The 26,817-nt window shown below is 30.9% G+C and overlaps 2 long non-coding RNA genes across 3 annotated transcripts; both read left to right on the forward strand.

Moving 5' to 3' along the window:
• Positions 1-4,215: 4,215 nt before the first annotated feature.
• LOC129923711 (uncharacterized) lies at positions 4,216-6,881 on the forward strand. 2 transcript variants are annotated; one of them, XR_008775714.1, is made up of 4 exons: positions 4,216-4,321; positions 6,099-6,298; positions 6,389-6,594; positions 6,681-6,881. It is a non-coding gene; the product is annotated as an uncharacterized LOC129923711 (long non-coding RNA). The 2 variants fall into 2 exon arrangements; XR_008775713.1 differs by having other exon boundaries at positions 6,389-6,588.
• A 1,681-nt stretch (positions 6,882-8,562) lies between these two features.
• Positions 8,563-9,827, forward strand: LOC129923701 (uncharacterized). Its single transcript, XR_008775709.1, has 2 exons — positions 8,563-8,831; positions 9,683-9,827. It is a non-coding gene; the product is annotated as an uncharacterized LOC129923701 (long non-coding RNA).
• Positions 9,828-26,817: the final 16,990 nt, after the last annotated feature.

The following is a 26,817-nucleotide window of genomic DNA, read 5'->3' on the forward strand; positions in this document are numbered from 1 at the left end:
CAGGGTTTGAACCCTCGACCGTCGATAAATCCGAACGACAGTTAAGCTTGCAAACCACTTGAGCAGGCAGCCATCCATGTACGAGGCAGTTCAAAGCTTAGAAAAAAATAAAAAATAAAAAATGTCCTCTAATTTAAATCCTTACGTTAGATCTAATGGTTTAATTTAAAACTATTTATTATGAATGACTATATATCAATTACAAGTAAAGATCTATTATAATTGCAATGGGCTTGAATGGGTAATTCACTATCCTGGGACTGACTTCAATGTAGTCCAGTGGTTCCCAAACTTTAAAAAAAAAAAAAAAAAAAAAAAAAATTATTTTTATTTTTTTTTTATTATTTTTTTTTATTTAAAAAAATAATAAAAAAAAATAAAATAAAAAAATGAAAAAAATTTTTTTTCTTATTTTTGTGCTTGTAAAAAATGGTAGCGGGCAAGGTTTGATCCCTCGACCGTCGATAAATGCGAACGACAGTCCAGCGTGCAAACCACTTGACTAGGCAGCCATCAATGTGCGAGGCAGTTCAAAGCTTAGAAAAAAATAAAAAATAAAAAATGTCCTCTAATTCAAATCATTACGTTAGATCTAATGGTTTAATTTAAAACTATTTATAATGAATGGCTACATATCAATTACAAGTAAAGATCTATTATTAATGCAATGGGCTTAAATGGGTAATTCACTATCCCGGGACTGACTTCACTGTAGACCAGTGGTTCCCAAACTTTTTAAAAAAATAATTTTTTTATTTTTTTATTTTTTTTTTATTTTTATTTTTTTTTATTATTTTTTTTTTAAATTAAAAAAAAATAATAATAATAAAAAATATTAAAAAAAATAAAAAAAATAATAAAAATTTTTTTTTCTTATTTTGTGCTTGTAAAAAATGGGAGCGGGTAAGGTTTGAACCCTCGACCGTCGATAAATCCGAACGACAGTCCAGCGTGCAAACCACTTGACCAGGCAGCCATTAATGCGAGAGCAGTTCAAAGCTTAGAAAAAAATAAAAAATAAAAAATGTCCTCTAATTCAAATCCTTACGTTAGATCTAATGGTTTAATTTAAAACTATTTATAGTGAATGGCTACATATCAATTACAAGTAAAGCTCCATTATTAATGCAATGGGCTTGAATGGGAAATTCACTATCCCGGGACTGACTTCACTGAAGACCAGTGGTTCCCAAACTTTAAAAAAAAAATTTTTTTTTTTTTTTTTTTTTTTAAATTAAAAAAAAAATTATAATAATAAAAAAAAATTTAAAAAAAATATAAAAAAAAATAATAAAAATTTTTTTTTCTTATTTTGTGCTTGTAAAAAATGGGAGCGGGTAAGGTTTGAACCCTCGACCGTCGATAAATCCGAACGACAGTCCAGCGTGCAAACCACTTGACCAGGCAGCCATTAATGCGAGAGCAGTTCAAAGCTTAGAAAAAAATAAAAAATAAAAAATGTCCTCTAATTCAAATCCTTACGTTAGATCTAATGGTTTAATTTAAAACTATTTATAATGAATGGCTACATATCAATTACAAGTAAAGATCTATTATTAATGCAATGGGCTTGAATGGGTAATTCACTATCCCGGGACTGACTTCACTGTAGACCAGTGGTTCCCAAACTTTTTTAAAAAAATAATTTTTTTATTTTTTTATTTTTTTTTGTAGTTTTATTTTTTTTTATTATATTTTTTTGTTTAAATAAAAAAAAAAATAATAAAAAAAAAAAAATAAAAAAATAATAAAAATTTTTTTTTCTTTTTTTGTGCTTGTAAAAAATGGGAGCGGGTAGGGTTTGAACCCTCGACCGTCGATAAATCCGAACGACAGTCCAGCGTGCTAACCACTTGACCAGGCAGCCATCCATGCGCGAGCAGTTTAAAGCTTAGAAAAAAATAAATAAAAAATGTCCTCTAATTCAAATCCTTACGTTAGATCTAATGGTTTAATTAAAACTATTTATAATGAATGGCTACATATCAATTACAAGTAAAGCTCTATTATTAATGCAATGGGCATGAATGGGTAATTCACTATCCCGGGACTGACTTCACTGAAGACCAGTGGTTCCCAAACTTTAAAAAAAAATTATTTTTTTTTTATTTTATTAGTATATTAGATCTAGACTGCCTATTATAGATCTTTTTTTTTTAATATTTCATCTAGATGCTAGATTACGGTAATTCCACTTTTTTTTAATCAACGATAATACAAAGAGAAAATATCTGGATCTATGGGCTGGTTTTAACAATGTTAGAACCATCGTACATCAAATAAAACCTTGATCTAGAATTTTCTTTTTTTTTTATTCATGGCGAGTTCAAATATAATAAATGTATGCACTTTTTGTACTTCATTTTTCTCACGTAAAAAAAAAACATTTATCAGGGAGGGAAGCTTGTGTTGACGGCTAACCTTTGGGGAAAAAAATCATCCATTTTTTTTTTCTTATTTTGTGCTTGTAAAAAAAAAATGGGAGCGGCCAGGGTTTGAACCCTTGACGGTCGATAAATCCGAACGACAGTCCAGCGTGCAAACCACTTGACCAGGCAGCCATCCATGTACGAGGCAGTTCAAAGCTTAGAAAAAAAATAAAAAATGTCCTCTAATTCAAATCCTTACGTTAGATCTAATGGTTTAATTTAAAACTATTTATAATGAATGGCTACATATCAATTACAAGTAAAGATCTATTATTAATGCAATGGGCTTGAATGGGTAATTCACTATCCCGGGACTGACTTCACTGTAGACCAGTGGTTCCCAAACTTCTTAAAAAAAATAATTTTTTTATTTTTTTTTTGTAGTTTTATTTTATTTTTTTTATTATTTTTTTTGTTTAAATTTAAAAAAAAAATAATAATAATAAAAAATTAAAAAAAAAATAATAAAAATTTTTTTTTCTTTTTTTTGTGCTTGTAAAAAATGGGGGGGCGGGTAGGGTTTGAACCCTCGACCGTCGATAAATCCGAACAACAGTCCAGCGTGCTAACCACTTGACCAGGCAGCCATCCATGCGCGAGCAGTTTAAAGCTTAGAAAAAAATAAAAAATAAAAAATGTCCTCTAATTCAAATCCTTACGTTAGATCTAATGGTTTAATTTAAAACTATTTATAATGAATGGCTACATATCAATTACAAGTAAAGCTCTATTATTAATGCAATGGGCTTGAATGGGTAATTCACTATCCCGGGACTGACTTCACTGAAGACTAGTGGTTCCCAAACTTTAAAAAAAAAAATTTTTTTTTTTTTATTTTATTAGTATATTAGATCTAGACTGCCTATTAAAGATCTTTTTTTTTAATATTTCATCTACATGCTAGATTACGGTAATTCCACTTTTTTTTTAATCAACGATAATACAAAGAGAAAATATCTGGATCTATGGGCTAGTTTTAACAATGTTAGAACCATCGTACATCAAATAAAACCTTGATCTAGAATTTTCTTTTTTTTTTATTCATGGCGAGTTCAAATATAATAAATGTATGCACTTTTTGTACTTCATTTTTCTTACATGAAAAACAATTATCAGGGAGGGAAGCTTGTGTTGACGGCTAACCTTTGGGGAAAAAAATCATCCAATTTTTTTTTTCTTATTTTGTGCTTGTAAAAAAAATCGGAGCGGACAGGGTTTGAACCCTCGACCGTCGATAAGTCCGAACGACAGTCCAGCGTGCAAACCACTTGACCAGGCAGCCATCCATGTACGAGGCAGTTCAAAGCTTAGAAAAAAAATAAAAAATGTCCTCTAATTCAAATCCTTACGTTAGATCTAATGGTTTAATTTAAAACTATTTATAATGAATGGCTACATATCAATTACAAGTAAAGATCTATTATTAATGCAATGGGCTTGAATGGGTAATTTATCATGAAGAATAATCTTTTGAAAAGAAAACCCTAAATTCTGTTTCATTTTGACCGGGGCTGCTCTGTCTAATTGTAAACCATGTGGCGGCCATGTTCATGATTTAATGTAACAATAAATTATCTTTTTCCTCTAAATCTAAATTATCAGTTCAAAATCTTCTACTCGACGTCTATATCTATAAATCCTTTATAACTAGTTCAGTCCTAGTCTAAAAACCAATGTTACGACTCAATTCAATAATTCATGTTGATGGGTCTAGACTGAATCGATTTAAGATAATTTATCATATCGTAATTACTAATTTTATTAGATTTATTTATATAGAACTAATAATTTAAAATTTAGATAGATCTATCTAGACTAGTTACTAGATCTATAGAAATTCTCAATCAAGATTATCTAAATCTATATAGATCAAGAAGAAGAACAGTTTAAAGGTAAGAAAATAATCTAGATCTAGAAAAAATCAGGGTCAACAGACAGAGAAGTTTTGTAAGGCTATCCAAACACGCCACCTATTCAACTTATTCGATTGTCAATATTAGATCTAGACTAGATTACTATAGATTATAATTATATAAGTAGATCTAGCATCATCTAGATTAATCTATCATCTATTTACTAGTCTAGATCTAGAAAAAAATCTAGATCTAGCTAGAATCTTTTAAATCTTTATCACTCAAGACTGAGTCTTTAAAGAAAGTTTATAAGACTAGATAGAGAGTCTAGAATACAATTCAATATTGATTGTAGAAATAGTCAATATAGATTCTAGATATTTAGAATGTAGACTGTAAAGTTTCTTATTAATTTTAATACTAGAATTGTCATTACAGTATTAGAGTTTGTTTAGTATAGTCTAGTCAGTCTAGAATAGAATGTCTAGATTACTCTAGTCCTAGTACCTAGTTATAGACTTGATCTATAGATTAAATCTAGATCTATATAGACTAGATCAAGAAGTAGAATAGTTTAAGAGGTAAGAAAATCTGCTAGATCTAGATAACTAGACCTATAATATAGTCTAGATCATTAATTAGAATATTACTAGATCTAGATCTATTAACTAGTCTAGAAAAGTCTAGATCTATTATCTAGTCTAGAATAGTCTAGATCTAACTAGAAGCTTAATCACTCAAGTCTCAGAGTCTTTAAAAAAAGTTTATAAGACTAGACAGAGAGTCTAGAATACAATTCAATATTGATTGTAGTAATATCCAGATTTAGAGTGTAGACTAAACTCTAGATCAGTGATTCTCAAAGTGGTCTGTATAGACCCCCAGGGGTCTACGAAGACTTCCAGGGGGTCTACAAAATTAAAAAAATAAATTGGGGGTCTATGAGAGGTCCACGGGGGTCTACGATAATAGATTTCATTTAAAGCAGATCATTTTAATTTTTACATTCATTTAATGTAATTATTTTATACAGTAATATATGATTTTTATCTTGGTATATCATTTAAACATATATCCTGCTAATCAAACCAAAGAATTGTCTCAATACTTATTTAAAAATTTTAATTTTGTCTACATGTAACAAATGTTTAACAAAAAGAAATGTACACTGTCCAGCGTTGATTATTTAAAACTGAGATTCATTCCTTCCTTGTCAAACAAGCGGTTGCCTAAGTGACTTTTTAAAAATAATGATACCAAACCAATGGCTAGAGGATCATCTGAGACAATGTCACCCTGACAAAATAGATAAAGATTTAAAAATTTTCTAGCACTCAAAGATAAAGTTAAGAATAGACCCACACAATCTCACTTCAACATCATATATATATAGAGAAGATGTTGGTTTGTGAGCGTCTTCCAATATCTCTTTACTTATAGCAAAATACGGAAACATAGGTAAAACATTGATTTTACCAGCCGTTGTAGTTGTGAAAACTGTTTTACACACACCTACATCTGATATTATTAAAAGAATTTCTTTAAGCAAAAATACAAATCAAGGGCACATCGGTGGCATGAGTTATCAAATTAAAAGCTTCTTATGTGATTCTTGCAAAGGAAATATATACAGTTTGGGATCAGTTTGGAACCAGTGGCATCACAGGCTCTGATGGGGTGTAGCGATGTGTGCTGTAAACTAACCCAGACCTTTTAAAAAAAATGATACCAAACCAATAGCTAGAGGATCATCATCAGTCTGTTGAATTGGTGTTAATTACATTAAGGGACTTAATCACTCTTTTTTTATTTCCAGAAAATAATACCAGGGTTATGCTCCTTTCACCGTTGAGTTCCAGGATGAAGAATGAAAGACAGAGAGCAATGTGAAGACATAAAAGAATGTGCAGGTCTGCCATGAAATGGTTTATCCAGGGCTAAGTACAGAGAGGAATATAGAAGGGCTGTTGACTGATCTTGTGTGGTGCCCCCATGGCTCAACAGACTGATTGATAGGTAATGGTTAGAATTTAATGTATTTTGTAAAAAATTATGAAAATTGGTGTTAATTACATTAAGAGACTTAATCACTTTTTTTATTTCCAGAAAATAATACCAGGGTTATGTTCCTTTCACTGTTGAGTTCCAGGATGAAGAATGAAAGACAGAGAGCAATGTGAAGACATCAAAGAATGTGCAGGTCTGCCATGAAATGGTTTATCCAGGGCTAAGTACAGAGAGGAATATAGAAGGGCTGTTGACAGATCTTGTGTGGTGCCCCCATGGTTCAACAGACTGATTGATAGGTAATGGTAAGAATTTAATGTATTTTGTAAAAAAAATTATAAAAATTGGTTTTAATTATTTTAAGAGACTTAATCACTTTTTTTATTTCCAGAAAATAATACCAGGGTAATGGTCCTTTCACTGTTGAGTTCCAGGATGAAGAATGAGAAAGACAGAGAGCAATGTGAAGACATCAAAGAATGTGCAGGTCTGCCATGAAATGGTTTATCCAGGGCTAAGTACAGAGAGGAATATAGAAGGGCTGTTGACAGATCTTGTGTGGTGCCCCTATGGTTCAACAGACTGATTGATAGGTAATGGTAAGAATTTAATGTATTTTGTAAAAAAATTATAAAAATTGGTTTTAATTATTTTAAGAGACTTAATCACTTTTTTTATTTCCAGAAAATAATACCAGGGTTATGGTCCTTTCACTGTTGAGTTCCAGGATGAAGAATGAAAGACTGAGAGCAATGTGAAGACATCAAAGAATGTGCAGGTCTGCCATGAAATGGTTTATCCAGGGCTAAGTACAGAGAGGAATATAGAAGGGCTGTTGACAGATCTTAAGTGGTGCCCCCATGGTTCAACAGACTGATTGATAGGTAATGGTAAGAATTTAATGTATTTTGATTCTTACTTGTCATTTTTGTGATTAATGCTCGGAATAGAATTTGTACATTTTAATTTTTTTTTTATGTGGTTATTTAGAATTGGCATTCAAGTTTTTCGTAGTGGCTATTTGAATCGACATATGCTTTTTGTGATTGCTGTTTGGAATCAAACTTGTGCATTCATTTTATAATTATTTAGAATGGACATTTTTTTAATTTTTTTTTGTAACTGATGTTAAACATCGGACTTGTGGTTTTTTTTTTTTTTTTTTTTTAGAATCAACGTGTTTTGTATAGTTGCTGTTTGAATAGAAATTCGCTTTTTTTGTGATGGCTGTTTGGAATTGAAATTGTGCTTTTTTGTAATGGCTGACTGGAATCGGACTTGTGTGATTATATTATCGATTTTCAGAATTGGACATGTTCCTTTTTATGATCAGTAATAGAAATCCGACTTGCGCGTTTTTTTTTTGGTGGTTATTAAAATTTTTGTGATGGTTGTTTTTAATCATACTTCTGCTTTTTTGTGTGGGCTGTTTGAAAAAGACTTGTGTTTTTCTGTGATGGATATTCACATTCCGAGTTGTGCATTTACTTTGTGTTTTTTTAGAATGGCATTTTTATTTGTTTATTTTATGTGACGGCTGTTAGAAGTCTGACTTTGCCTCCTTCTTATGATCGGTGTGGAGTTCGAAACTGGTGGGGTTTTTTTGTGATCAATGTTCGGCATAAGACTTGTTTTTTTTTTTAATCAACTGCTTTTTTTAGTAGTGGCTGATTGAATTGACATTTGGGTCTTTATTGATGGCAGTTTGGACATGTGTTTTTTTAATTGATGTTCTTTATCAGATTTGTTTGTTTTTCTTTTATCAATGTTTTAAATTGGACTTGTGCGTTTTTGTGATCAATGTTCTGCATTAGACTTGTGTGCTTTTTTTTTGTGATGGCTTTTTATGAGCTCTGTTTGAAATTAGACTTGTGTGTTTTTTGTGATCATTGTTCAGTATCGGATTTTTTTTTTTTAAAGAATCATGTGCTTTTTTTTTAGTAGCGAAAGAATTGACATTTTCTTCTTTGGAGATGGCTGTTTAGAATCAAACATGTGTATATTACTTAAGCTCTTCATTGGATTTGTGTGTTTTTATGATCAATGTCTGATATTGTGTTTTTCATAGTGGTTGTTTAAATTAGTTGCTTTTTTTTTTGTGATGGCTGTTTGGAATCAGACTTTTGCATTTTTTTGTTTGTTTGTTTGTTGTTATTTAGAATTGACTTGATTATTTTTTGGCAGTTAATATTTGGAATCTACTTGATAACTTTTCTTTATGACTGCTTGGAATCGACTTTTGTGTTATTTGTAGTGGCTGTCTGGAATTATGTTGTTATGGCCTTTCAGAATCAAACTTATATTTTATTTTTTTTGGTTATATAGATTTGATTTTTTTTTTTTTGCTTTAGCTATTATAATCCAAATTTGCTTTTTTTTTGTGATGACTTTTCATATTGACACTGGTTGAATAAAAATTTAATTATTTTTTATTTCACATGATGCAAGTTTACCTTTTGTTTTGCAGTAATTAGATTCATTGTGAAGATGTGTGCACTGGGCTGGAACATTTCCAGAGAAAGCTGGACTAGCCATGCATCAGGTAATTATTTACTATTACTGAATGTTATTAAGGTATTGTCTTACACCTATCTTTTCCTCAACTGATCTTAGGTACCCATTAGAGTTGGGTTGACTTGGTATTATCATAAATATCCTGGAATTCAAAACCCCAGTTTTTATGTTGTAACCTTCAGCCACCAAATCATCTAGTTAGTAGGTGAAAGAAGTGTATACCGAAAAATGGATGCAAAAACTATTATCTAACATAGAGAACATAAATTTAGATCTCTACTCATCTATCATGATCTAGTCAATCTTGATTAGAGTTTATAATAATTTTAGATTCTAGATCTAAAGCTAAATAATATATTCTATTTCTATATTTTTCAATAGACTCTAGACTAGATTGTCACTAGATCTTGTTAGTCATCTAGACAATCTCATCTTATTTCTAAGTTTACTCAAGACTATGGTCTCTAGCAAAGATTAGAATTTTTTTAAAATTCAGGAATTAAAAGGGCGCCTCGGAGTAACCCACCCAACTTTAATGGGTACCTGACATTAGTTGGGGAAATGTATTTGCATATGGCCATTGTGCTGGCAGTGCTGGCCTTTGGTGATTGGATGCCATAGGCAAGGTGAATTTGGTGGCCCTTAATTAAAAAGAAATTGTGAAAAGTTAAAAATAAGGCTATTTCAATTGTTTGGTTGAAATAATCAATGCTGGCGAGTAACAAAATATTATAATGTCATTTAATTAAGCCCTTAGTTTTCAAATATTTTTTTTGTAGATCTTGATATATGTATTACATACATCTTAATTTATATATGTTATGGATTTATTTTATTTATAAAGCAGTTTAATAAATATTCTTTTCTATTTTTTTTCAGCATACTAGCCAAGATTGATACCTCTCCACAAATCAACAAAGACATCAATGAAGCTTTGTTAAAGCTAGTGACAATTTACATGTTTTCTTATGTGGCTTAATTATAATAATGTCAAGAAAGCTAATTAAATAAGAACTATACATTTTATTGTCAGGCTTATGTTAGTCTTAACTATTTCTGTAATTTCTTATTCTTCATTATGGGGGGCATTATGAATCTTAGATAGTTTTCAATGGACCTCATTCACCAATTGTAAACAAACAACATTTAGCCACGTGGTGCTTTATCTCTTCTATATAATTTACGATCTCATGTTTAATTCATGATGGTTGTCACGAGACAATTTTTTTCATTGTTTTATCAATAAGATCACGTGACTAAATGTTGGTGAATGAGGTCCATTCTAAGATAAGTTAATTTTTATTGATCCAATCAAATGGATATTCAGTTTGACTACAATTTTGCTTATAAAAAGCTCAATCGTATAGTTTTGTATTAAATAATAGTTTAATTGCGTTTTAGGTACTAATAGTTAGTATGCTATGTAATATTTAAATGCAGTTTTTTATTATTAAAAATCATTGTTATGTAAATAATTAATTCTGTAATATTAGACATAATTGTAGGTCTTTCTGTGTAGCAACTATACTGCACACTTTTTTTTCATTCCTACGAGTAGATAATATAATTTATTCAATGATAATAAAGAGCTTTGAAATAAATCTCTTTATAATTCTGTACTTATTTCATAATAAAGTAATTTTTACTATCCAAAAAGAAATGCATTTAGAATTTCTATGTGAGAATGATATTTAAATATGTACAGTAGCATGACAAAAGAGCTTTTACATTATATTCTAAAAAGATGTATTACTCTTGCTTATAGCTATAACAATATTTGTCTTGATCTTTTGCAAAAATCAATTTTAAGATAAAACTTAAAATTCTGAAAATCACTATAACCCAAAATATTGTATTATTCTGTTCATGCATCATGGTCCCTCTCTCGACCTTGCTGATGAGATCCAAAAGAACGCTTCGAGTTACATTTGGCACCAACTCAGTTGCAGAAGCTGCTGGAGTAAATTTCACGGTTTATACTCCCAACGCCTAAGGGGATTATTCCTTGAGGTTGTTACCGCAATGCAGCGTGGGTTTGAAATCACAGTACCCCTAGATGAATTGCCTAACTAGGCTGACGAGCTCCATCTACCCGAAGCTCCCGGTTTTGTGGCGCCAAGTATCCGCCTTCACCTGTTAGTAAGAGCAGTTTTGCCGGGCTTAGTATTTAAGCCACACGAGAAGGCCAGGTGCTGGACTTGGTTGTCAGAGGCTATCTGAGACGCTTGCCTTTAGGAGTATTTTATATACAATGGAAGCTTATCCCCACTGACACCCCTGGCCATGACAACCACATTAAGGTGCACAATACTATGGTGTCTAGCTGTGCATTGTACCTGACTTAGCACACGCTGATTAAAATTTATAAGATTGAAAAAAGGTAACAAAAACTATTACCTTAAAATGCATCAATGCATTTCTATATGTTTTATTCTTATTCTCTTCCTATCAGTTATAATCTAGCGATATAAATCTATTATTTCTGTTTTTTTTTTTTTGTTGTTGTTTTCCATATCAGTTTTCAGCTGGCGATATTAAAAATCAACTAGGTTATTCCCCCCTTGGAAAATACGTTTAGTCTTGATCCAGCGCCTAGACAACGCAAAAAATCTGGCCAGTGGTAGCAAGGTCTACTTAGAGACATAAATAGTTCTGTGAAGTTATAATTTGATTAAAATTTAAGGTGCTATTGACATGTATTATTATGAAGATAAAGTTGAAATAAATATTGAATTAAAATAGATCTAGGCTTATATCTGGTCGTATAGTAAAATTAGTTAATAGATCTGCGAAGTTATATTTTGATTTATGATGCTGTCAACATGTAATATTTTAAGATAAGGCGGAAATTGATATCGATCTTTTTTTTTAGCCTTTATATATATTATGGTCATATGGAGTTAATGCCTTTAATAGATAATATTTGGAATTATTTTTTTTTTCTGTCAATGATGAGTGGGTGCATTGGTGGATTTTTTTTTTGCACTACCACCCAATCTTCAATTAAAAAGTGATGCATTTTAGTAATCTTTCCTTTTTTTTCTCGCTTATTTATAATCCCTCACACACTGTCACACACATACACACACACACATTGGCAGACTGGCTGCATGGAGCAGCACATTATCCCCCAGCATCCTGCTGTCGTGTATGGGACGCCACTATTTGTAAGCATTCATGCATTAAAGCCCCGTGCTGAACGCATTTTACTTAATGATTACATTGAAAAATATTATTTTTTTATGTAAAAAATGCATTTAATAATGGTCACCTTGTCATATAAGAGCTTAAAATGACCAAAAGATTCATTGTTTTTACTTGATATTCATACACAATGGTTAAAGGGAGCCCGCCATGTTTTGAAATTAATGATTTAAGTTTGAAGTTTCTTCCCTCCTATATAAATGCGTTTCTTGACTATAAAAAGAACTGCTAAGACATATATATATATCTTCTGTTTACAGACAAGAATAATCCGATTGGTTCGCGTGATTTTTTTCTCTAATATGATTGATTGTCAATGGACGCTTTAACACAGGCTCACAGCTGAAGTGAACTTATTAGTCTTACGTAGATAAGAATCTAGAGATCTATAACTTTGCTTAATTCTTTTTAAAGTTTAATTTTATCCAACAATTTCTTAAATCAAATAATTTTTTTAAAGAATCGTGTAAACTTCGTAGATCTAGAAATTAAAATTGGTTTAAACATGGAAATTACTCTGGCAACAGAAGCCGAAAGAGTCACAAGTCTAGATTCTAGATATTAAGATAGATATGTAAGAGTAAGAGTATGATCTACTTGATTTAGAAAATCACGATCTAACTTATCTAAGCATAGGTTGGTGAATGCTACAATCCCGAAGTAGACATATTATAGATCTAGATCAAGAATTTTACAATATAGATTTAGATCTATGTAAGAGATCTAGAAAAGTATATCTAGGTCTAGAATACTCTAGAGTCTACAGTGAAGTCAGTCCTGGGATAGTGAATTCTCGAAAAAAAATAAAAAAAAATAAAAATTTATCTAAAAAAAAAAATAAATTTAAAAAAAATAAAAAAAAAGAAAATAAAAACAAAAAATTTTAAAAAATAAAAAAAAAAATTGAAAATGAAAAAAAAAATTTAAAAAAATTAAATAAAAAATAAAAAAAAAATTTTTTTAAATTAAAAAAAAAAAATAATACAAATAATAATAAAAAAAAAATAAAAAAAATTCAAAAAAATAAAAAATAAATAATAAAAAAATTTAAAAAAAATTCAAAAAATTCAAAAAAATAAAAAATATATAAATAATTAAAAAAAATTATTAAAAAAAAAAATTTAAAAAAAAATAAAAAAAAAAAAAAAAAAATTATAAAAAAAAAAATTAAAAATTAAAAAAAAAGAAAAAAAAAAGAAAAAAATAAAAATAATAAAAAATTTAAAAAAAATATAAGTTAAGCAGTGGGTCTACCGAAAAGCAGAAAACATGTCAAGGGGTCTATAAGACAAAAAGTTTGGGAACCACTGGTCTACAGTGAAATCAGTCCCGGAATAGTGAATTCTCAAAAAAGAAATAAAAAAAAAATTTATCTAAAAAAAAAATTAAAAATGAAAAAAAAAATTTAAAAAAAAAATAAAAAAAAAATTAAAAAAAAATTTATAAAATTAAAAAAAAAATATATAAAAAAATAAAAAAATAAAAAAAAATAATAATAAAAAAAATAATTTAAAAAAAATGTTTAAAAATTATAAAAAAAAATTTTTAAAAATTAAAAAAAAAAATTAAAAAAAAAAAAAAAAAAAAATTAAAAATAAAAAAAAAATAATAAAAAAAAAAGATAAAAAAATAATACGAGGGTTATGGTCCTTTCACCATTGAGTTCCAGGATGAAGAATGAAAGACAGAGCAATGTGAAGACATCAAAGTATGGGCAGGTCTGCCATGAAATGGTTTATCCAGGGCTCAGTACAGAGAGGAATATAGAAGGGCTTATGACAGATCTTGTGTGGTGCCCCCATGGTTCAACAGATTGATCATTAGATAATGTTAAGAATTTAATGTATTTTGTAAAAAATTGGTGTTAATTACATTAAGGGACTTAATCAGTCTTTTTTTATTTCCAGAAAATAATACCAGGGTTATGGTCCTTTCATTATTTAGTTCCAGGATGAAGAATGAAAGATAGAGAGCAATGTGAAGACATCAAAGAATGGGCAGGTCTGCCATTAAAAATGGTTTATCCAGGGCTAAGTACAGAGAGGAATATAGAAAGGCTGTTGACAGATCTTGTGATGTGCACCCATGGTTCAAGAGATTGATCATTAGGTAATGGTAAGAATTTAATGTATTTTGTAAAAAATTGGTGTTAATTACATTAAGGGACTTTATCAATCTTTTTTTATTTATAGTAGACAAGTTTCTTTTACCTCCTAGCTGCTTACTAAGAACGGGTTTCGATAGAATCAATACGTTGGGACCACAATTTGCGAAAAACCATAGGCTTGCTATCAAAGCTTTGTATTTTATTTTTGGTATTTCCCAAATCAACTTAATAAAGAAATTAAAAGACTTGTCTACGAAAATCAAGATATCTCTTAAACTATCGCTTCTATTCAAGTGAAATTTAGTACACATGTTCCTTTTACCTCCTAGATGCTAACTAAGAATGAATTTCGTCAGAATCAAAACGTTAGGACCACAATTTGCGAAAAACCACAGGCTTGCTATCAAAGCTTTGTATTTTATTTTTGTTTTTTCCCAAATCAACTTAATAAGGAATATATAAAGCTTGTTTTCGAAAATCACGATATCTCTTAAACTGTCTCTTCTATTCAAGTGAAATTTAGTACGAAGGTTCCTTTTACCTCCTAGATGCTTACTAAAAACGGGTTTTGATAGAATAAAAACGTTAAGACCACAATTTGTGTAAAACCACAGGCTAGCTATCAAAGCTTTGTATTTTTTTTTTTGGTGTTTCCCAAATCAACTTAATAATGAAATTATAAGGCTTCTTTTCGAAAATCAAGATATCTCTTAAACTGTCGCATCTATTCAAGTGAAATTTAGTACACAAGTTCAGTTTTACCTCCTAAATGCTTACTAAGAACGGTTTTCGTCAGAATCAAAACGTTTGGACCACAATATGTGAAAAACCACAGACTTGCTATCAGAGCTTTGTATTTTCTTATTGGTATTTCCCAAATTAACTAAATAAAAAAATTATAAGGCTTGTTTTTGAAAATCAAGATATCTATATATATAGAAGGGCTGTTGACAGATCTTATGTGGTGCCCCCATGGTTCAACAGACTGATTGATAGGTAATGGTAAGAATGTAATGTATTTTGTAAAAAATTGGTGTTAATTACATTAAGGGACTTAATCAGTCTTTTTTTTATTTCCAGAAAATAATACCAGGGTTATGGTCCTTTCACCTTTAAGTTCCAGGATGAAGAATGAAAGACAGAGAGCAATGTGAAGACATCAAAGAATGGGCAGGTCTGCCATTAAAAATGGTTTATCCAGTGCTAAGTACAGAGAGGAATATAGAAGGGCTGTTGACAGATCTTGTGATGTGCCCCCATGGTTCAACAGATTGATCATTAGGTAATGGTAAGAATTAAATGTATTTTTTAAAAAATTGGTGTTAATTACATTAAGGGACTTAATCAGTCTTTTTTATTTATAGTACACAGGTTTCTTTTACCTTCTAGATGCTTACTAAGAACGGGTTTCGATAGAATTAAAACGTTGGGACCACAATTTGCGAAAAACCATAGGCTTGCTATCAAAGCTTTGTATTTTATTTTTGGTATTTCCCAAATCATTTTAATAAAGAAATTATAAGACTTGTCTACGAAAATAGAGATATCTCTTTATTTATCGCTTCTATTCAAGTGAAATTTAGTACAAATGTTCCTTTTACCTCCTAGATGCTAACTAAGAATGAATTTCGTCAGAATCAAAAAGTTAGGACCACAATTTGCGAAAAACCACAGGCTTGCTATCAAAGCTTTGTATTTTATTATTGGTATTTCCCAAATCAACTTAATAAGGAATATATAAAGCTTGTTTTCGAAAATCACGATATCTCTTAAACTGTCTCTTCTATTCAAGTGAAATTTAGTACGAAGGTTCCTTTTACATCCTAGATGCTTACTAAGAACGGGTTTCGATAGAATCAAAACGTTGGGACCACAATTTCTGTAAAACCACAGGCTTGCAATCAAAGCTTTGTATTTTATTTTTGGTATTTCCCAAATCAACTTAAGAAGGAAATTTTAAGGCTTGTCTTCGAAAATCAAGATATCTCTTAAACTGTCGATTCTATTCAAGCGAAATTTAGTACACAGGTTCCTTTTACCTCCTAGATGCTTACTAAGAACTGGTTTTGTCAGAATCAAAACGTTAGGACCACAATTTGCGAAAAACCACAGGCTTACTATCAAAGCTTTGTATTTTATTTTTGGTATTTCCCAAATCAACTTAGTTAGAAATTATAAGGCTTGTCTTTGAAAATCAGGATATCTCTTAAACTGTCGCTTTTATTCAAGTGAAATTTAGTTCAAAGGGTTCCTTTTACCTCCTACATGCTTACAAAAAATGGATTTCGTCAGAATCAAAACGATAGGACCACAATTTTCGAAAAACCACAGGCTTGCTTTCAAAGCTTTGTATTTTATTTTTGGTATTTTCCAAATCAACTTAATAAGGAAATTATAAGGCTTGTTTTCAAAAATCAGGATATCTTTTAAACTGTCGCTTCTATTTAAGTGAAATTTAGTACACAGGTTACTTTTACCTCCTAAATGCTTACAAAGAATGGATTTCGTCAGAATCAAAACGTTAGGACCACAATTATCAAAAAACCACATGCTATCTATCAAAGCTTTGTTTTTTGTTTCTTTTTGGTGTTTCCCAAATCAACTTAATAAGGAAATTATAAGGCTTGTTTTCGAAAATCAAGATATCTCTTAAACTGTCGCTTCTATTCAAGTGAAATTTAGTACGAAGGTTCCTTTTACATCCTAGATGCTTACTAAGAACGGGTTTCGAAAGAATCAAAACGTTGGGACCACAATTTGTGTAAAACCTCAGGGTTGCTATCAAAGCTTTGTATTTTATTTTTTAAAATTTCCCAAATCAACATAAGAAGGAAATTTTAAGGCTTGTCTTCGAAAATCAAAATATCTCTTAAACTGTCGATTCTATTCAAATCAAATTTAGTACACAGGTTCCTTTTACCTCCTACATGCTTACAAAGAATGGATTTCGTCAGAATCAAAACGTTGGGACCATAATTTGCGAAAAACCACAGGCTTGCTATCAAAGCTTTGTATTTTATTTTTTGTATTTCCCAAATCAACTTAATAAGGAATATATAAAGCTTGTTTTCGAAAATTACGATATCTCTTAAACTGTCGCTTCTATTCAAGTAAAATTTAGTACGAAGGTTCCTTTTACATCCAAGATGCTTACAAAGAATGGATTTCGTCAGAATCAAAACGTTAGGACCACAATTTGCGAAAAACCACAGGCTTGCTATCAAAGCTTTGTATTTTATTTTTGGTATTTCCCAAATCAACTTAATAAGCAATATATAAAGCTTGTTTTCGAAAATCACGATATCTCTTAAACTGTCGCTTCTATTCAAGTGAAATTTAGTACACAAGTTAAGTTTTACCTCCTAGATGCTTACTAAGAACGGGTTTCGATAGAATCAAAACGTTAGGACCACAATTATCAAAAAACCACAGTCTTGCTATCAAAGCTTTGTATTTTATTTTTGGTATTTCCCAAATCAACTTAAGAAGGAAATTTTAAGGCTTCTCTTCGAAAATCAAGATATCTCTTAAACTGTCGCTTCTATTCAAGTGAAATTTAGTACACAAGTTAAGTTTTACCTCCTAGATGCTTACTAAGAACGGTTTTCGTCAGAATCAAAACGTTTGGACCACAGTATGTGAAAAACCACAGGCTTGCTATCAAACCTTTGTATTTTCTTATTGGTATTTCCCAAATCAACTTAATAAAAAAAATTATAAGGCTTGTCTTCGAAAATCAAGATATCTATATATATAGAAGGGCTGTTGACAGATCTTATGTGGTGCCCTCATGGTTCAACAGACTGATTGATAGGTAATGGTAAGAATTTAATGTATTTTGTAAAAAATTGGTGTTAATTACATTAAGGGACTTAATCAGTCTTTTTTTATTTCCAGAAAATAATACCAGGGTTATGGTCCTTTCACCATTGAGTTCCAGGATTAAGAATGAAAGATAGAGAGCAATGTGAAGACATCAAAGAATGGGCAGGTCTGCCATTAAAAATGGTTTATCCAGGGCTAAGTACAGAAAGGAATATAGAAGGGCTGTTGACAGATCTTGTGATGTGCCCCCCATGGTTTAAAAGATTGATCATTAGGTAATGGTAAGAATTTAATGTATTTTTTAAAAAATTGGTGTTAATTACATTAAGGGACTTAATCAGTCTTTTTTATTTATAGTACACAGGTTTTATTTACCTCCTAGATGCTTACTAAGAACGGGTTTCGATAGAAACAAAACGTTGGGTCCACATTTTGCGAAAAACCATAGGCTTGCTATCAAAGCTTTGTATTTTATTTTTGGTATTTCCCAAATCAACTTAATAAGGAATATATAAAGCTTGTTTTCGAAAATCACGATATCTCTTAAACAGTCGCTTCTATTCAAGTGAAATTTAGTACGAAGGTTCCTTTTACATCCTAGATGCTTACTAAGAACGGGTTTCGATAGAATCAAAACGTTGGGACCATAATTTGTGTAAAACCACAGGCTTGCTATCTAAGCTTTGTATTTTATTTTTGGTATTTCCCAAACCAACTTAAGAAGGAAATTTTAATGCTTGTCTTCGAAAATCAAGATATCTCTTAAACTGTCGATTCTATTCAAGTGAAATTTAGTACACAAGTTCCTTTTACATCCTAGATGCTTACTAAGAACGGATTTCGATAGAATCAAAACGTTGGGACCACAATTTGTGTAAAACCACAGTCTTGGTATCAAAGCTTTGTATTTTATTTTTGGTATTTCCCAAATCAACTTAATAAGGAATATATAGTTGATTGTTTTCGAAAATTACGATATCTCTTAAACTGTCGCTTCTATTCAAGTAAAATTTAGTACGAAGGTTCCTTTTACATCCAAGATGCTTACAAAGAATGGATTTCGTCAGAATCAAAACGTTAGGACCACAAATTGCGAAAAACCACAGGCTTGCTATCAAAGCTTTGTATTTTATTATTGGTATTTCAAAAATCGACTTAATAAGGAATATATAAAGCTTGTTTTCGAAAATCACGATATCTTTTAAACTGTCGCTTCTATTCAAGTGAAATTTAGTACACAAGTTAAGTTTTACCTCCTAGATGCTTACTAAGAACGGGTTTCGATAGAATCAAAACGTTAGGACCACAATTATCAAAAAACCACAGTCTTGCTATCAAAGCTTTGTATTTTATTTTTGGTATTTCCCAAATCAACTTAAGAAGGAAATTTTAAGGCTTCTCTTCGAAAATCAAGATATCTCTTAAACTGTCGCTTCTATTCAAGTGAAATTTAGTACACAGGTTCCTTTTACCTCCTACATGCTTACAAAAAATGGATTTCGTCAGAATCAAAACGTTATGACCATAATTTGCGAAAAACCACAGGCTTGCTATCAAAGCTTTGTATTTTATTTTTGGTATTTCCCAAATCAACTTAATAAGCAATATATAAAGCTTGTTTTCGAAAATCACGATATCTCTTAAACTGTCGCTTCTATTCAAGTGAAATTTAGTACACAAGTTAAGTTTTATCTCCTAGATGCTTACTAAGAACGGTTTTCGTCAGAATCAAAACGTTAGGACCACAATTTGCGAAAAACCACAGGCTTGCTATCAAAGCTTTGTATTTTTTTTTTTGGTGTTTCCCAAATCAACTTAATAATGAAATTATAAGGCTTCTTTTCGAAAATCAAGATATCTCTTAAACTGTCGCATCTATTCAAGTGAAATTTAGTACACAAGTTCAGTTTTACCTCCTAAATGCTTACTAAGAACGGTTTTCGTCAGAATCAAAACGTTTGGACCACAATATGTGAAAAACCACAGACTTGCTATCAGAGCTTTGTATTTTCTTATTGGTATTTCCCAAATTAACTAAATAAAAAAATTATAAGGCTTGTTTTTGAAAATCAAGATATCTATATATATAGAAGGGCTGTTGACAGATCTTATGTGGTGCCCCCATGGTTCAACAGACTGATTGATAGGTAATGGTAAGAATGTAATGTATTTTGTAAAAAATTGGTGTTAATTACATTAAGGGACTTAATCAGTCTTTTTTTTATTTCCAGAAAATAATACCAGGGTTATGGTCCTTTCACCTTTAAGTTCCAGGATGAAGAATGAAAGACAGAGAGCAATGTGAAGACATCAAAGAATGGGCAGGTCTGCCATTAAAAATGGTTTATCCAGTGCTAAGTACAGAGAGGAATATAGAAGGGCTGTTGACAGATCTTGTGATGTGCCCCCATGGTTCAACAGATTGATCATTAGGTAATGGTAAGAATTAAATGTATTTTTAAAAAAATTGGTGTTAATTACATTAAGGGACTTAATCAGTCTTTTTTATTTATAGTACACAGGTTTCTTTTACCTTCTAGATGCTTACTAAGAACGGGTTTCGATAGAATTAAAACGTTGGGACCACAATTTGCGAAAAACCATAGGCTTGCTATCAAAGCTTTGTATTTTATTTTTGGTATTTCCCAAATCATTTTAATAAAGAAATTATAAGACTTGTCTACGAAAATAGAGATATCTCTTTATTTATCGCTTCTATTCAAGTGAAATTTAGTACAAATGTTCCTTTTACCTCCTAGATGCTAACTAAGAATGAATTTCGTCAGAATCAAAAAGTTAGGACCACAATTTGCGAAAAACCACAGGCTTGCTATCAAAGCTTTGTATTTTATTATTGGTATTTCCCAAATCAACTTAATAAGGAATATATAAAGCTTGTTTTCGAAAATCACGATATCTCTTAAACTGTCTCTTCTATTCAAGTGAAATTTAGTACGAAGGTTCCTTTTACATCCTAGATGCTTACTAAGAACGGGTTTCGATAGAATCAAAACGTTGGGACCACAATTTCTGTAAAACCACAGGCTTGCAATCAAAGCTTTGTATTTTATTTTTGGTATTTCCCAAATCAACTTAAGAAGGAAATTTTAAGGCTTGTCTTCGAAAATCAAGATATCTCTTAAACTGTCGATTCTATTCAAGCGAAATTTAGTACACAGGTTCCTTTTACCTCCTAGATGCTTACTAAGAACTGGTTTTGTCAGAATCAAAACGTTAGGACCACAATTTGCGAAAAACCACAGGCTTACTATCAAAGCTTTGTATTTTATTTTTGGTATTTCCCAAATCAACTTAGTTAGAAATTATAAGGCTTGTCTTTGAAAATCAGGATATCTCTTAAACTGTCGCTTTTATTCAAGTGAAATTTAGTTCAAAGGGTTCCTTTTACCTCCTACATGCTTACAAAAAATGGATTTCGTCAGAATCAAAACGATAGGACCACAATTTTCGAAAAACCACAGGCTTGCTTTCAAAGCTTTGTATTTTATTTTTGGTATTTTCCAAATCAACTTAATAAGGAAATTATAAGGCTTGTTTTCAAAAATCAGGATATCTTTTAAACTGTCGCTTCTATTTAAGTGAAATTTAGTACACAGGTTACTTTTACCTCCTAAATGCTTACAAAGAATGGATTTCGTCAGAATCAAAACGTTAGGACCACAATTATCAAAAAACCACATGCTATCTATCAAAGCTTTGTTTTTTGTTTCTTTTTGGTGTTTCCCAAATCAACTTAATAAGGAAATTATAAGGCTTGTTTTCGAAAATCAAGATATCTCTTAAACTGTCGCTTCTATTCAAGTGAAATTTAGTACGAAGGTTCCTTTTACATCCTAGATGCTTACTAAGAACGGGTTTCGAAAGAATCAAAACGTTGGGACCACAATTTGTGTAAAACCTCAGGGTTGCTATCAAAGCTTTGTATTTTATTTTTTAAAATTTCCCAAATCAACATAAGAAGGAAATTTTAAGGCTTGTCTTCGAAAATCAAAATATCTCTTAAACTGTCGATTCTATTCAAATCAAATTTAGTACACAGGTTCCTTTTACCTCCTACATGCTTACAAAGAATGGATTTCGTCAGAATCAAAACGTTGGGACCATAATTTGCGAAAAACCACAGGCTTGCTATCAAAGCTTTGTATTTTATTTTTTGTATTTCCCAAATCAACTTAATAAGGAATATATAAAGCTTGTTTTCGAAAATTACGATATCTCTTAAACTGTCGCTTCTATTCAAGTAAAATTTAGTACGAAGGTTCCTTTTACATCCAAGATGCTTACAAAGAATGGATTTCGTCAGAATCAAAACGTTAGGACCACAATTTGCGAAAAACCACAGGCTTGCTATCAAAGCTTTGTATTTTATTTTTGGTATTTCCCAAATCAACTTAATAAGCAATATATAAAGCTTGTTTTCGAAAATCACGATATCTCTTAAACTGTCGCTTCTATTCAAGTGAAATTTAGTACACAAGTTAAGTTTTACCTCCTAGATGCTTACTAAGAACGGGTTTCGATAGAATCAAAACGTTAGGACCACAATTATCAAAAAACCACAGTCTTGCTATCAAAGCTTTGTATTTTATTTTTGGTATTTCCCAAATCAACTTAAGAAGGAAATTTTAAGGCTTCTCTTCGAAAATCAAGATATCTCTTAAACTGTCGCTTCTATTCAAGTGAAATTTAGTACACAAGTTAAGTTTTACCTCCTAGATGCTTACTAAGAACGGTTTTCGTCAGAATCAAAACGTTTGGACCACAGTATGTGAAAAACCACAGGCTTGCTATCAAACCTTTGTATTTTCTTATTGGTATTTCCCAAATCAACTTAATAAAAAAAATTATAAGGCTTGTCTTCGAAAATCAAGATATCTATATATATAGAAGGGCTGTTGACAGATCTTATGTGGTGCCCTCATGGTTCAACAGACTGATTGATAGGTAATGGTAAGAATTTAATGTATTTTGTAAAAAATTGGTGTTAATTACATTAAGGGACTTAATCAGTCTTTTTTTATTTCCAGAAAATAATACCAGGGTTATGGTCCTTTCACCATTGAGTTCCAGGATTAAGAATGAAAGATAGAGAGCAATGTGAAGACATCAAAGAATGGGCAGGTCTGCCATTAAAAATGGTTTATCCAGGGCTAAGTACAGAAAGGAATATAGAAGGGCTGTTGACAGATCTTGTGATGTGCCCCCCATGGTTTAAAAGATTGATCATTAGGTAATGGTAAGAATTTAATGTATTTTTTAAAAAATTGGTGTTAATTACATTAAGGGACTTAATCAGTCTTTTTTATTTATAGTACACAGGTTTTATTTACCTCCTAGATGCTTACTAAGAACGGGTTTCGATAGAAACAAAACGTTGGGTCCACATTTTGCGAAAAACCATAGGCTTGCTATCAAAGCTTTGTATTTTATTTTTGGTATTTCCCAAATCAACTTAATAAGGAATATATAAAGCTTGTTTTCGAAAATCACGATATCTCTTAAACAGTCGCTTCTATTCAAGTGAAATTTAGTACGAAGGTTCCTTTTACATCCTAGATGCTTACTAAGAACGGGTTTCGATAGAATCAAAACGTTGGGACCATAATTTGTGTAAAACCACAGGCTTGCTATCTAAGCTTTGTATTTTATTTTTGGTATTTCCCAAACCAACTTAAGAAGGAAATTTTAATGCTTGTCTTCGAAAATCAAGATATCTCTTAAACTGTCGATTCTATTCAAGTGAAATTTAGTACACAAGTTCCTTTTACATCCTAGATGCTTACTAAGAACGGATTTCGATAGAATCAAAACGTTGGGACCACAATTTGTGTAAAACCACAGTCTTGGTATCAAAGCTTTGTATTTTATTTTTGGTATTTCCCAAATCAACTTAATAAGGAATATATAGTTGATTGTTTTCGAAAATTACGATATCTCTTAAACTGTCGCTTCTATTCAAGTAAAATTTAGTACGAAGGTTCCTTTTACATCCAAGATGCTTACAAAGAATGGATTTCGTCAGAATCAAAACGTTAGGACCACAAATTGCGAAAAACCACAGGCTTGCTATCAAAGCTTTGTATTTTATTATTGGTATTTCAAAAATCGACTTAATAAGGAATATATAAAGCTTGTTTTCGAAAATCACGATATCTTTTAAACTGTCGCTTCTATTCAAGTGAAATTTAGTACACAAGTTAAGTTTTACCTCCTAGATGCTTACTAAGAACGGGTTTCGATAGAATCAAAACGTTAGGACCACAATTATCAAAAAACCACAGTCTTGCTATCAAAGCTTTGTATTTTATTTTTGGTATTTCCCAAATCAACTTAAGAAGGAAATTTTAAGGCTTCTCTTCGAAAATCAAGATATCTCTTAAACTGTCGCTTCTATTCAAGTGAAATTTAGTACACAGGTTCCTTTTACCTCCTACATGCTTACAAAAAATGGATTTCGTCAGAATCAAAACGTTATGACCATAATTTGCGAAAAACCACAGGCTTGCTATCAAAGCTTTGTATTTTATTTTTGGTATTTCCCAAATCAACTTAATAAGCAATATATAAAGCTTGTTTTCGAAAATCACGATATCTCTTAAACTGTCGCTTCTATTCAAGTGAAATTTAGTACACAAGTTAAGTTTTATCTCCTAGATGCTTACTAAGAACGGTTTTCGTCAGAATCAAAACGTTAGGACCACAATTTGCGAAAAACCACAGGCTTGCTATCAAAGCTTTGTATTTTATTATTGGTATTTCAAAAATCGACTTAATAAGGAATATATAAAGCTTGTTTTCGAAAATCACGATATCTTTTAAACTGTCGCTTCTATTCAAGTGAAATTTAGTACACAAGTTAAGTTTTACCTCCTAGATGCTTACTAAGAACGGGTTTCGATAGAATCAAAACGTTAGGACCACAATTATCAAAAAACCACAGTCTTGCTATCAAAGCTTTGTATTTTATTTTTGGTATTTCCCAAATCAACTTAAGAAGGAAATTTTAAGGCTTCTCTTCGAAAATCAAGATATCTCTTAAACTGTCGCTTCTATTCAAGTGAAATTTAGTACACAGGTTCCTTTTACCTCCTACATGCTTACAAAAAATGGATTTCGTCAGAATCAAAACGTTATGACCACAATTTGCGAAAAACCACAGGCTTGCTATCAAAGCTTTGTATTTTATTTTTGGTATTTCTCAAATCAACTTAATAAGCAATATATAAAGCTTGTTTTCGAAAATCACGATATCTCTTAAACTGTCGCTTCTATTCAAGTGAAATTTAGTACACAAGTTAAGTTTTACCTCCTAGATGCTTACTAAGAACGGTTTTCGTCAGAATCAAAACGTTTGGACCACAGTATGTGAAAAACCACAGGCTTGCTATCAAACCTTTGTATTTTCTTATTGGTATTTCCCAAATCAACTTAATAAAAAAATTATAAGGCTTGTCTTCGAAAATCAAGATATCTATATATATAGAAGGGCTGTTGACAGATCTTATGTGGTGCCCTCATGGTTCAACAGACTGATTGATAGGTAATGGTAAGAATTTAATGTATTTTGTAAAAAATTGGTGTTAATTACATTAAGGGACTTAATCAGTCTTTTTTTATTTCCAGAAAATAATACCAGGGTTATGGTCCTTTCACCATTGAGTTCCAGGATTAAGAATGAAAGATAGAGAGCAATGTGAAGACATCAAAGAATGGGCAGGTCTGCCATTAAAAATGGTTTATCCAGGGCTAAGTACAGAAAGGAATATAGAAGGGCTGTTGACAGATCTTGTGATGTGCCCCCATGGTTTAAAAAATTGATCATTAGGTAATGGTATGAATTTAATGTATTTTTTAAAAAATTGGTGTTAATTACATTAAGGGACTTAATCAGTCTTTTTTATTTATAGTACACAGGTTTTATTTACCTCCTAGATGCTTACTAAGAACGGGTTTCGATAGAAACAAAACGTTGGGTCCACATTTTGCGAAAAACCATAGGCTTGCTATCAAAGCTTTGTATTTTATTTTTGGTATTTCCCAAATCAACTTAATAAGGAATATATAAAGCTTGTTTTCGAAAATCACGATATCTCTTAAACAGTCGCTTCTATTCAAGTGAAATTTAGTACGAAGGTTCCTTTTACCTCCTAGATGCTTACTAAGAACGGGTTTCGATAGAATCAAAACGTTGGGACCACAATTTGTGTAAAACCACAGTCTTGGTATCAAAGCTTTGTATTTTATTTTTGGTATTTCCCAAATCAACTTAATAAGGAATATATAGTTGATTGTTTTCGAAAATTACGATATCTCTTAAACTGTCGCTTCTATTCAAGTAAAATTTAGTACGAAGGTTCCTTTTACATCCAAGATGCTTACAAAGAATGGATTTCGTCAGAATCAAAACGTTAGGACCACAATTTGCGAAAAACCACAGGCTTGCTATCAAAGCTTTGTATTTTATTATTGGTATTTCAAAAATCGACTTAATAAGGAATATATAAAGCTTGTTTTCGAAAATCACGATATCTTTTAAACTGTCGCTTCTATTCAAGTGAAATTTAGTACACAAGTTAAGTTTTACCTCCTAGATGCTTACTAAGAACGGGTTTCGATAGAATCAAAACGTTAGGACCACAATTATCAAAAAACCACAGTCTTGCTATCAAAGCTTTGTATTTTTTTTTTGGTATTTCCCAAATCAACTTAAGAAGGAAATTTTAAGGCTTCTCTTCGAAAATCAAGATATCTCTTAAACTGTCGCTTCTATTCAAGTGAAATTTAGTACACAGGTTCCTTTTACCTCCTACATGCTTACAAAAAATGGATTTCGTCAGAATCAAAACGTTATGACCAT

The sequence above is a fragment of the Biomphalaria glabrata genome, chromosome 17 (assembly GCF_947242115.1).
Source record: "Biomphalaria glabrata chromosome 17, xgBioGlab47.1, whole genome shotgun sequence".
Taxonomy (NCBI): domain Eukaryota; kingdom Metazoa; phylum Mollusca; class Gastropoda; family Planorbidae; genus Biomphalaria; species Biomphalaria glabrata.